This window comes from Lemur catta, chromosome 26, assembly GCF_020740605.2.
Source record: "Lemur catta isolate mLemCat1 chromosome 26, mLemCat1.pri, whole genome shotgun sequence".
In the NCBI taxonomy this organism is placed as follows: Eukaryota; Metazoa; Chordata; class Mammalia; order Primates; family Lemuridae; genus Lemur; species Lemur catta.
In genome coordinates, this window is record NC_059153.1 from 5,126,189 (window position 1) to 5,138,211 (window position 12,023).

Consider the following 12,023-nt stretch of genomic DNA (forward strand, 5'->3'; position numbering starts at 1 on the left):
GAGGTTTGGAGAATGGGACAGTTTTATGTGTTTTTTTTTTTTTTCCTCTATAGGCATATACTTATGTTTCTTTTAGCCCAGGGGTAGCAATGGGAGAGAAAGATGTAAGACCATTAAGAGTAGCCTGGTGAAATTGTTGGAAATCTGGTGAGATTTTTTTTATTATTATATTTATCTATAGCCAGCAATTTAGCTTCTGTAGGCAATACTGCTTATTTTAATAATTAACCTTCAGTTGTAGGTATATTTAACTCACTAGCATATCAATCTTGCTAGTACTTTTTAAACTACTCTTACACTATTAGTCAAACCCAAGATTTCTTTTGTGGATCAGAAAAGATTTTTCAGTACAAAACATGTTAATGTTTTTGTTAATTAGGATTAGAGAAAAAATGGCGGGAGGGTGAATATTTTAGGTAAGGAAAATTTATTTTTAAGATCATTTCTTTCATGTCCTAAATAGGAAGGGCTTACTGCGTTGCCTGTCAAAAATAAGCATTCCGAACTATCAGACAGGCTGCTGATGAAGATGCCAGGGGTGGTAATATGGCAACAGTGGCCCAAACCCTATTGTACCTCTACTCATTCTTATCCTGAACACCACCTGGCTTTCTTGTCATCGTAGCCCACAACACGACATGCAAGCAGAGTGGCACCGCACTGATGAAGGCATGAAACACATAGGGAGAAGGCCATGATGATAACGCTTGTCTGTCCTGCCTGGCTCAGAGTACTGGTTATAGAAAGACTCCTTTCCCAAGTGGATGTCAGAAAGATTAGGTGCAATGGCCCGGGATCCTGTACTGGCTCTGACACTGAGTGGCTACGTGAAGCTTAGCAAAGTCTTTTATCTATCAAAGGGTCGATTTCCTCATTAGTAAAATGAGGGATTGCAACTAATGATTTCAAACGTTCCTTCTAAATGTGATATTCTGTGATTCAGATGCGACATGTATAGCGGCCCAATTAAAGATAAAAAGTTGTTCCCTTATTTTTGTTTTAATTTCTAAAATCCTTTTAAAAAGTAAATTAGTACAGTTCTACTTCCCAGATAGTTGTATTAGAAATCCTGCAGATCTGTCTCCAGTAAAGCAATAATAATTGATTAAAAAAATATATATGAGAAGCAACCAATTAAAATTTCTTGAAATTATCCTAGGCACATACAGCAAGTGAAGAAACATTTACTTGGAAAAAAAAAAAATCTACCACATCTTGGTAAAGAATGAGAGTTTGTGGCGCTTGAGCTGTGGCCCACCCCTTCCCTCCCGGCCCCTGCACCCCAGCTGAGCATGGTGAGGGAAGCCCCTCTCCTGGTGAGTGTGGCCAAAAGGGTGAGGCTCCACGTGCCTTCTGCTCCCAATCCAGGGATACGGCATCTCTCCTAGAGAAGAGGCCACCAGCACTTCTCAAATGCCGGCAAAATTCTGATGAGTATGGCCAAGAGGTTGAGGACTTCCTTCCTTCATTCACTCCCCATGCACAGAGTGAAGACTCCAGTCCAGGCGTGGCAAGCCAAGAATCCTGGGACCCTGCCCTCAGCCCAGGTAGCCAGTAGGGTATAGGTTCCATGTTGGGAAAGGGAAGACTAGAAGACCAGATTCAAAGGGCACTAGCAAGAAAGTAAAAAGACAACCCATAGAATGGGTGAAAATATTTGCAAATCAGGTATCTGTTAAAGGACTAGTGTCCAGAATCTATAAAGAACTCTTGCAACTCAATGCAAAAAGACAACACAATTTAAAATGGGCAAAGGATCTGAATATATACTTTTTCAAAGAAGATATACAAATGGACACATGAAAAAATTCTCAGCTTCTTTAGCCATTAGAGAAATGCAAATCAAAAGCACAATAAGTTAACACCTCATGCCCACTCAGTATCTAATATTCATATATATAGAGAGAGACAGAGACAGAGAGAAATAATAATTGTTTTCAAATATATGGGGAAATTCAAACCCTCCTACACCTCTAGGAGAAATGTAAAATGGTGCAGCCGCTTTGGAAAACAGTCTGTTAGTTCCTCAATTATTTAAAAATAGAGTTATGAAGGACCCAGTGATTCTACTTCCAGGTATATACCCAAGATAAATAAAAACACATGTCCATACAAAAACTCGTACAGAAATGTTTTTGGCAGCATTATTCATAATAGCCAAGAAGTGGAAACAACTTAAAAGTCCATCAACCAGTAATAAATAAGCTGTGGTATTAATATATCCATACAACAGAATATTCTTTGTCAGTACAAAGAAATGAAGTACTGACACATGGTACAATATAACTTGGATGGACCTTGAACATCCTAGAGTAAGTGAAAGAAGCCAGTCAAGAAACACCGCATATGATGCACCATTTATGTGGAATCCCTAGACTGGGCAAATCTATGGAGACAGAGTGTAGGTAGCCTAGGGATGAGAGACCAGTGCTGGGGTGAAATGGGAGTGATTGCTAAAGTATGCAGGGTTTCTTTTGGAATGATGAAAATATTCTAAAACTGATTATTGCGATGGTTGCACAACTCTGTGAATATGCTAAAAGCCATTGAATTGCACATTTTAAATTATGAATCGTATGGCATTTGAATCATGTCTTAACACTTATATGAAAACATGCCAATTAGTACTTTGACTAATGTGTTGTGATCTTATATTTTTCCATTTCACTTTGTACCTAGTTTATAATATTGTTACCATTTCATTACCATATAAAAATTTTATTGATCTGAAATTATCAGTAATTTTCTTTATGGCTTTTGTATACTGTATCATACTTAAGATGAATTTCTCACTACAATATTAGATGCAAGTTTTCCCATTTTGTATTCTAGTAGTTTTACAGGCTTTTTTTTTTTTTTAAAGTTTAAGTCTTTGATCTATCTGGAATTATTAAAAACAAAAAACAAAGAACATCTTTTCTCCCTAATTGTCTATGCCACTTTTATCACATACTAATTACTTACACTTAATTAAGACTATTTGTGAAAACTCTCCATTTAATCATCAAACTGTAGCACATTATTTTAATGACTGGAGCTACCAAATATGTTTTAATAGCTGGTAACTATAATCATAAATTACCTCATTTCTAACATTTCAGAATTTTTATGGCCTTTCTTGCATGCTTATTTGGCACTGTAAAATTTTTAATCAGTTAATCTAGTTTCAAAAATGGATATTGAATACTCTTGTTATTTTTATTGGAACCGTATAAAACATGTAGCTTCATAGTTTAGATGTCTTTAAAATACTGAGTGTTCATATACAGTAGAAATTAAGTCTTCTATTTATTCAAGTCTTCCTTTATGTCCCTTGGAGTTTTAAAGTTATCTTCATATGGGAACGACCCATTGCTTGTTAAATTTATTTTTAAGTTTTGTTTTGTGTTTTGTCTTTGGTGTCTGTTTGAATATTTTCACAGAATAAAGTAAAACTCAATAGACTAGACAATGGCCTACACTTGGCTAAGGACCAGGCACTCCTAAATGAGAAGGAATGGAAAGTGCACGGTGTGGCCATAGTCCACAGGGCCACCACATACTGGTGGACTGCCCAGCTGCTCTGGATTGAAGTCCTGTTGATGTTGAGAGATACTAAGAACCTGATATTCTCTGAAATTGGAGACAGATTTTAGTGCACTCACTGTACTACAGCAGTTTTGTCATGGCCTTCAGTGGCTCCTTTGGGGTGAAGCTCACAGCCTTGGGCTATCCCATGAGGCTCTGCAAGCACAACTCCCATATGACCCTCTGCACGCCAGTGCCCCACATTTGTGATGCTGCCGCTCCCTCTGTGGCCCTCTCCAAGTCATTTTCTCCCCTATTCTCTGATCCTTCTCTGCTCTACCAGCACAGACTTCCAGCTGACGGTGTGTGTGACCTCGGTGAGGGACACAGCTGTGGACATAGGGCACTCTGATATGGCCGTGGGATGGATCAATACCTCCTCCATTCAGGGGTTACCTAGGAGTTCCGCTCCTAAAATCTACGCAGTTTGGGGGCTACATTAGCTTTAGTGGCTATTTTTTAAGAGACTAAACGAACCTTGCTACAGCGAAGAAAAGTTTTATAAATTGAAAAGTGACTTGAATGGATTCCAACATAAAGAAACAAAATCTAAGATATGTGAATTCAAGGTCAAATGCTGTAATAGGAAGGATAGTGGATTGACATTCATGCTAACGATTTGTGCTTTGGAAGTGTGTGGTAGTGTATATAAAAAGGGAAAATTATTTCCAGGTGGACATGATGTATTGTTAAGTGACCAGCCAAGTTTTCAGCTGTGTGTATTTATAATGTGGGAGTTCAGCAATCAGTTGAGGAATGTTGGGCAGTTATGGTTGAGGCAAACTTGGCCAAAAGGAAAGGTATTAATTATTTACTTTAAAAAGTTTTATTTTTTCATCTGGGTCAATGAGTTCAAAATTTTCAAGGGAAAAAAGATCCAGTTACCAGAATATGAAAATAAGGGTGGGATAACAAATTTGATATGTAGAAAAATAGAGGTGAATAGAATAGAAGAATAGAGGATTTTACTATTCAGTGAAAACAAAGTTGTGTATTAATAAAATGTTGATCATTTGGGAGAACAAAAGAATTAATAATGAATAACAAGTAAAATGAATACAAGAAAAGAAATATAACTGACCAGTAACAATATGAAAAGCTGCTCAGTTTCACACATAATTTGGGTGATACAAATTCTGGATGACCAGAGCAGTATCCCACATATCCATTCTATCAGTCAATGGGAACGGTCTGAAGGAGACACAGGTTGGCTGAATGGATGAAAAACACAACCCAAGTATCTGCTGTCTCCAGGAAACACATCTAACCAACAATGACTCAAACAGACTCAAGGTGAAGAGATGGAAAACCATATTCCATGCAAATGGAAACCAAAAGAAAGCAGGTACAGCCATTCTCATATCAGATAAAATTCACTTTAAATCAACAATAGAAAGACAAAGATTATATAATGGTAAAGGGAGCAATTCAACAAGAAGACTTAACAATTCTACGTATTTATGCACCTAACACAGGAGCACCCAGACTCATAAAGGAAACTGTACTAGATCTAAGCGAACAGATAGTCAGCAGCACTGTAATTGCAGGAACTTCAACGCCACACTGACAGAAGGAAATATCACCCAATCAGAAAACACTGGACTTACATGGGACTCTAGAACAAATGGGCCTAACAGACAGCAACAGAATATATTCCCCCAAAACTAGTATACCTGTTTCCCAAGGATCTCTGAAAAAATACTTTCAATATAATTTTTAGAAGATAACATCATTCAATTTCCATGAAATAAAATGAACAAGACTCATTTCTAATTTGCCAATTTGCTGTCCACAGAATGTTTCAACATTACATGAATTCTTTTACTTATCAAAAAAAATTATCCTCTTCTTCAAGAACTAGAGCTGCAATGACACATAAAATGATGTACTCTGGAATGCCTTTTACAAGAGTAAATGCTCCCCCAGGACTAGATTCAATTAATTACATTAGTTTAATGAGAAGTTTAATTTTCTATCTCCCAATTTTGATGTTCAGAACTATACTGAAGTTACCTGTATGAAAACTGTGGTAATTAGTAGTACGGAAATCGACTTTACAGTGGTTAGAACCTTTTGAAATGATAAATTGCAAGTTTCCCTAGAGGTAGGGGGTTAACTGCATAGTTGGGATTTTGGAATGCCAATTACTTTTTTGCCAAAAATTATCAAAATGGACATATACATGATCTTACGTCCATCCCAGTTATGGCTGCTCTCTCTTTGGCTTGCTCAGATTCCTAACGGAGAAGAACATGTAGCTCGCAGCACTGGCTCCTTCCTGGTGTGGTCTGAGGACAGGATTTACCCCCATCTGACTCTTTCCACAGCCAGTGAGTGCCGTGTCAGTGCTCTGCACCACCTCGCCCTCGCTTTTCAGTTGAACTGCAGGAAGTGAAAAATAACTTCTCCTGAAAAGGATGGGGATAACTGTTGACATTAGAACAAACTCTCTCAGAGATTTTGGCAAGAATTAGTTCTCTATGTAGAGAACTACAGTATTCACATTTTTATTCAGTACGGTTGAGTAATCCAAATGGTTGCATAATGATCAGTGAGAAGTTTTAGTAAGAGTAAACACTCTTATTGCAGAGAGAATATGACTTATCCCAACTTAGAGTGAATTATCTTTAAAATTTCAGAAGTAGATGTATGATATAAAAATAATTTTAACATAGAAGGAAACATTATTCACTCAGCACACTCAGAGAGAGGCACAGAAAATCGCATTCAATTCTTCAGTTTGGAGGATGAATTCTGGTTCTATCTCTTCTTCCATTATTGTCTCCTTCCTGTGCAAAGAAAGATTTTTTTTTTTTTTTTTCATGCTTGGTGAGATTGGAGAAAAGGGTATTCTTTTGGCTCAGCCTCAGATTCTGGCTCTGATTTTTCTCTGATGTACAGATTACAGATTAAACACACATACCCTCTCTCTGCTCTTGTTTCTGTGAGCTGAACTGATGGAATGGCTGGTTTGGATGGGGCAGTAGGGACGTTTTTTTTGTTCCCATTGTAGCAGAGTGTGGTTCTCCCGTTGTAGGTAGAGCAATCCAATTCAGAAAGGTGGAAGTAGAAAACCTGATATGCTGCCATCTTATGGCCTTCGCACTCATTGCTCCCTCTACCTGGAATGCTGTTTGCTCAGGTGTGCAGACAGCATTCGGGTCCTTGCTCAGACATCCCCCTTCTTGGTGAGGTCTTTTCAGACCACTCCATTGAAATGTGACAGTCCCCTTCCTCGCTCTCTTGATGTGCCACATACTTTACTACTTCTTCACTGTAGGTCTTTTCCCAACTATTAATAGGATGTAAGCTCCATAAGTATGTAAGTGAACTGCTCTATCTCCAGTGCTCAGAAGAGTTTTTGACATACTTCTGTAAGTATTTTTTGAATAAATGGATTAAAGTTCCATTTTGGTCTCTGGATCAAGCTGTGTCCTCAAAATCAGTTTTGGCAAGAAACATGTTCTTTGGAAAATAAAAATAGTACTGCATTTTAGTTTCTGGGTACCTCTCAGGTATATTTCTGAAATTTGTTAGCCTCATAGATGAGGAGGATTGGGGATGATGAGTACCCTAGATCCCAGAGAGTCATACGTAGAAATCCGCAGACTGCACCAGCCAAAGCTGGCGAGCTCTGCGGGAGGAGGAGGGTGGGAAAGCTGCACAGAGGGATTTGGTGGATTCACTTTCATCCTTGGCGTTGATAATTATATACATATGTAACTATATCTACACCAACGTACATAACCCAGTAACTCTGAGATAACCGCCATATGTATGTAAAACTATGTAACTATGTAACTGTGTGTGTGTAGATAGAGATAAATCATGCACATTATAGATGATTATCTCAGAGTGAAGGGATTATGAGTTTCTACCTTCATCGTATTTTTTGAAGGATTTGTTTCAGATTTTCTAAAACAAACATACACTATACAGGGAATAATAAACTCTATTGAAGAATAATTTCAGGGCAAAGGGAACTGGACAGCTTCCTTTGGTAACAATATGTTCTACCTAGCACGCTGGAGAGAACTTTCCGTCCTCAATTTGCTTGATGGCAACTCTGTGGGAATGCAGATACATGTTTAATAAAAACAGAACATCTGCCCTGCTAGGTTTCTAACCAATACCAATTGTTCCCATATTCACACAGTGCATTTTCTCCAAATAACGCCTTTATCAAAACATTAATTTACTGTATTCAAGCGTGAGACAGGCTTCTGCTGGCAGCAGTTTGACTTCTAATTAAGGTGACTGGCAGGTTGCACACATGGTCCATTTTAAAAAGCATGTGATTTGATTTAAAGTCTAACCATGTTCTCCGCAAAGGGTTTTATTATATAGTACAGAGATTTATGCATTGATTTCTAAGAAAACATATTAATTAATTCAAAAAACATTTTTTGATTATCTATGTTTCAGGCACTATCTTAAGCACCAGCAGCATGGTGTTGAGCTCAAGCAGACTTGATTCCTGGCAGATTTTACTGTTCTCGAAGGAGCCGGCTTAATTCCCTGGCAGCCCTTCTCTTCCATCAATGCTATATTTTCAATAGCCCTTTAGTCTCAAAAGCTCTTATAAAATCAAAAATGATAAGAATCACAACTGGATGATTGTAAAATTCTCTTGTATCTCTTGTGACCCCATCCAGCTTGAGGAGGCACAGAGCAGAAATGATCAGGAAATGACAAAGAAAAAATAGGGTTCTGTACTTTTTATTTAAACAAAACAATATTTGGCTAAAATTTTATTTCTAAACCTAGTGCTTCAAATAAATAAAAATCTATAAAGTTTTTTTTAATACAAAGTCCAAATCTACATCTTTATGTAGAAATGGGAAAAATAATCTGATCTGATCAAGATCCAGACAAAGAGTTCTTAATGATGTTGTTACAAATTATAATCCATTTCAGGAGGAAAACATTAAATTCTCCATTTCCCGCTTGAATGAATTAGTAGGAGTTTTTAGTTTGGGAAAAAGAAGGTGGAGAATTACCTACTGCATTGCTTCAGCTGACTTTGAACCTTGCATCTATTGACTTTAGAGCTCAGCTGTCCAATTATTAAAAAGTTGTTTTCTTTTCTCTTTCAAATAAATAACCGAAAACTCTGAAGCTTCTGATCATGTGGAGCTGTGGAATTTCAGGGGAAATAAAGAGATTATTATCATTCAATTTCTCATATTTAAAATTAATGATATCCTGGGGCTAATAACAGAGTGCCTGCATCCCAATCATATAATGAGATGAACAGTGGCACAGGTACAGCAGGAAAAATGCTATTTATGCTAATCCCTTGATTGCCTTTCAAAGGTACAGAAGTTTCAGTGAAAGAACATTTTCTTCTCCTTGGAAATTTTTCCACAGTCAAAATTTTATGGAAGAAAATCTTAGGGATCATAGGTAACAGATGATAACATAATGCCATTGTCTCAATTGATCATGCTGGGCATCTGTCCATGAGATACACTTGTTGGCATAACACTGTGGTCGTGTTTGAAAGTAAAGGAGTTTGTTCAATTAGTTTTAAAAAATTAAACCAAATTTTCAAAAACGTAAGCGGTGTTTATTTCTGAGGTCATCACCCACTTACTTTAAGGCTTGTTGCAATTTGGATTCTCCACCTCCAGCCTCCGGTCTCCAACCCCTCCTCTCCAAAACTGGTTTTCCTCAAGGGGCATCAGATAATCTTGTCACCACTTTTAATGGTTATTTTTAAGTGATTGATCTTGATATCTATTCAAAAGAAGACACTAATGATTTTTATCTCTTTCTTGTAACTGTATACTTTGTTAATTTCTGTGATTTTTTTTTTTTTCTTGCTCTTCTGGTTCTCCACCCTCCCTAAGCTCTCTCTCTGCTACCCTCTAAACTTAGGTTTTCATGCAGATACTATTTTCAGTCCTCCTTTCATTTCCTCTAAACTTCCTTCTTGAATGAGCTCCCTCTTAAAGGTTAATCCCAAGTGGAAGACCATTGATTAGCTCCCACAGGTTTCCTAAACTCATAAAATGTTATCATTGAAAGGTTATGTGGTGGTTATTGAATAAACAGGACTCACTAAGACATTGATGCTGCTTCCCCAAAACACAACTAGTGAGAAGGGAAAATAACATTCATATCCAGAAATTCTGATTCTAAATATTAATATAATTTTTGTTCTATTATACCAGAAGCCAGGAGGCAACAGCTCAGAGAAATAGGGATGGGGAAGGAAGCCAAACACAGCCATAAGTGATACAGCTCAATACATTTTAGTTGAGAGTAATTAGATAAAAAAGAGGTTGCTACAGATGGCAATTTGTCTAAATGATAATTCACCTTCTATAATTAATATTCTTTGTTAATGATTCAATTTATCTTTTTATTTAAAAATATTAAGGGAGTGCAAATATTTTTGTCACGTGGATACATTGTATAATGTTTAAGTGTGCCTGTTCTATGTGACTCTTTAGTTTGTTTTCCACTGGATATTGACATTTGTTATGGCCCAATTTCTCTTGGTTTCTTGAAACACTCTAGTTGCCTTCCAATACATTTTCTTTTCTTTTCTCTGACTTTCATTGTTTAGCTTTAAGCTGGTTTTAAAATTTAAGCTACTTGCAACAAAGGAAACTTGACTAAGATATTTATATTTGGGGTTTAATGGAATATATACTTTATTATTTAACTTATTATTTCAACTCCTTTGAATGGAATTACTAATAAATATACTCTTATTAAGAGTTCCCATCTGCTTTGTTCTGTCTTCTATCCCGGCACTAGGAGAAGTCCTGGATCCTAGTAGGTTCTCCTTCAAATATCACTGTGTTCCACACCAAAACCTTATTTACTTGAGTGAGATCAAATGAAGAAAATATGCTTCTAGAACAGAATGTAAGAAGCAAAAATTCATCATCAAAAAATATAAGATGTCATCTTTGGAAGAAAGAACACCTACATACATATTAAATACAAAAAGTCAAATCCTGTCTTCCACGTCCCAAATCACTCCCGTTTCTGACAGTCTTTGCACTTGGAATCCTGATTCACGATTCTGCCCTTACCTTCGGTTGTCATTTCAAAACACGGAACACCTGAGAATGTAAACGTCTGTTTTTGTTAGGAAACAAATGCTTCTGTCAGTGCTGCCAAATTCCATAAAACTATCAAGAAAACAATGTTTTTCACTACATTTTTATGTTTCTTTTTGAAATAAAATACAAGTAACAAAAAGAGAGTGTGGGTTGGAATTCATTACCCAGGCATAAAAACACTCAGATGTCAGGAAGCCTCACAAATCTTTTCCATGCTTGCTCAGAACAGAGTAAGGTCAACTGGCATAACTTTTCTTCATTTTTTCTCATACATTTCCTGATGCATCTTCAGAGAAAATCCAAAAAATGACTCTTGTCATTGCAATGTAACAAGTAAAAATTTTCAAAAGATAAGAAGGGCCGTCAGGATTGACTCATTCACCTCAATCTAAACCAGAATTGACAGAGGTAGATTTCGATCTCAGAGCAGGCAGAGAGAATTTGGTGGCATTCGTATATTTCAGAGCCATATATCTTCTTTTACTTGTACATTGTAGTGAAAAAGAACACAATCTTTGAAGCCAGACAGAAGTTTCAATCTCAGCTGCAGAGTTAAAAAGCTACATCACTTTGGACACTTCGTTTTACTTATTTGATTCTTTTTCCTAGGTGATAAATTGTGCCTAACATACAAGGCTGTTGTGAGTATTATATAACTGATAGGAACTATGTGATATAAAAAGGCAGATACATAAAATGACTAGTTCTTTCTCTAACACACACAAACATCCACAAACGTGTATCCTTTCTTCCCACAATATGTTAATTTATTTCATTTAATTGATAAATTCAACAAAGTCTCAGGTTACAAAATCAGTAGCATTTCTATATACTAATAAACAGTCAAGCTGAGAGTCAAATCAAGTACTTAGTACCATTTACAATAGCTACAAAGAAAATAAAATACTTAGGAATATTTTCAACCAAAGAAGTGAAAGATCTGCTAATACCGGCCAACTGGGCTGATTTTGTCTTCACTGAGAAGTGTCATATCCACAGCCATGAATTGAGCACTGTGGTTGTGACAGACTGAGTTTCGGCATGACACCGTGTTACTCTAATGCACCCTGAGACTCCACTAATGAATGTTCCATTTCCTCTTCCTCCTTTCCCGGGTTCCATTGATTTTAAAGTTAAAAAACAATGGAGTTTTATAATTAACTTCGTAAGAAAGCATCATAGATGTAGCATTCCATACTATTGATGATATTTTGGATTTTGTATGACATGAGGCACCAGACCATGGCATGCCGGATTCTTTGTTGCTGTCTATACAAACAAAACCCACAGACGTCACAGCCACTGTGACCACGCTGCTGATGCAGCACTGGGTGTGTGCAAGCAAGGTTGGTTTTGGAACTACGTCTATCTGAGGTT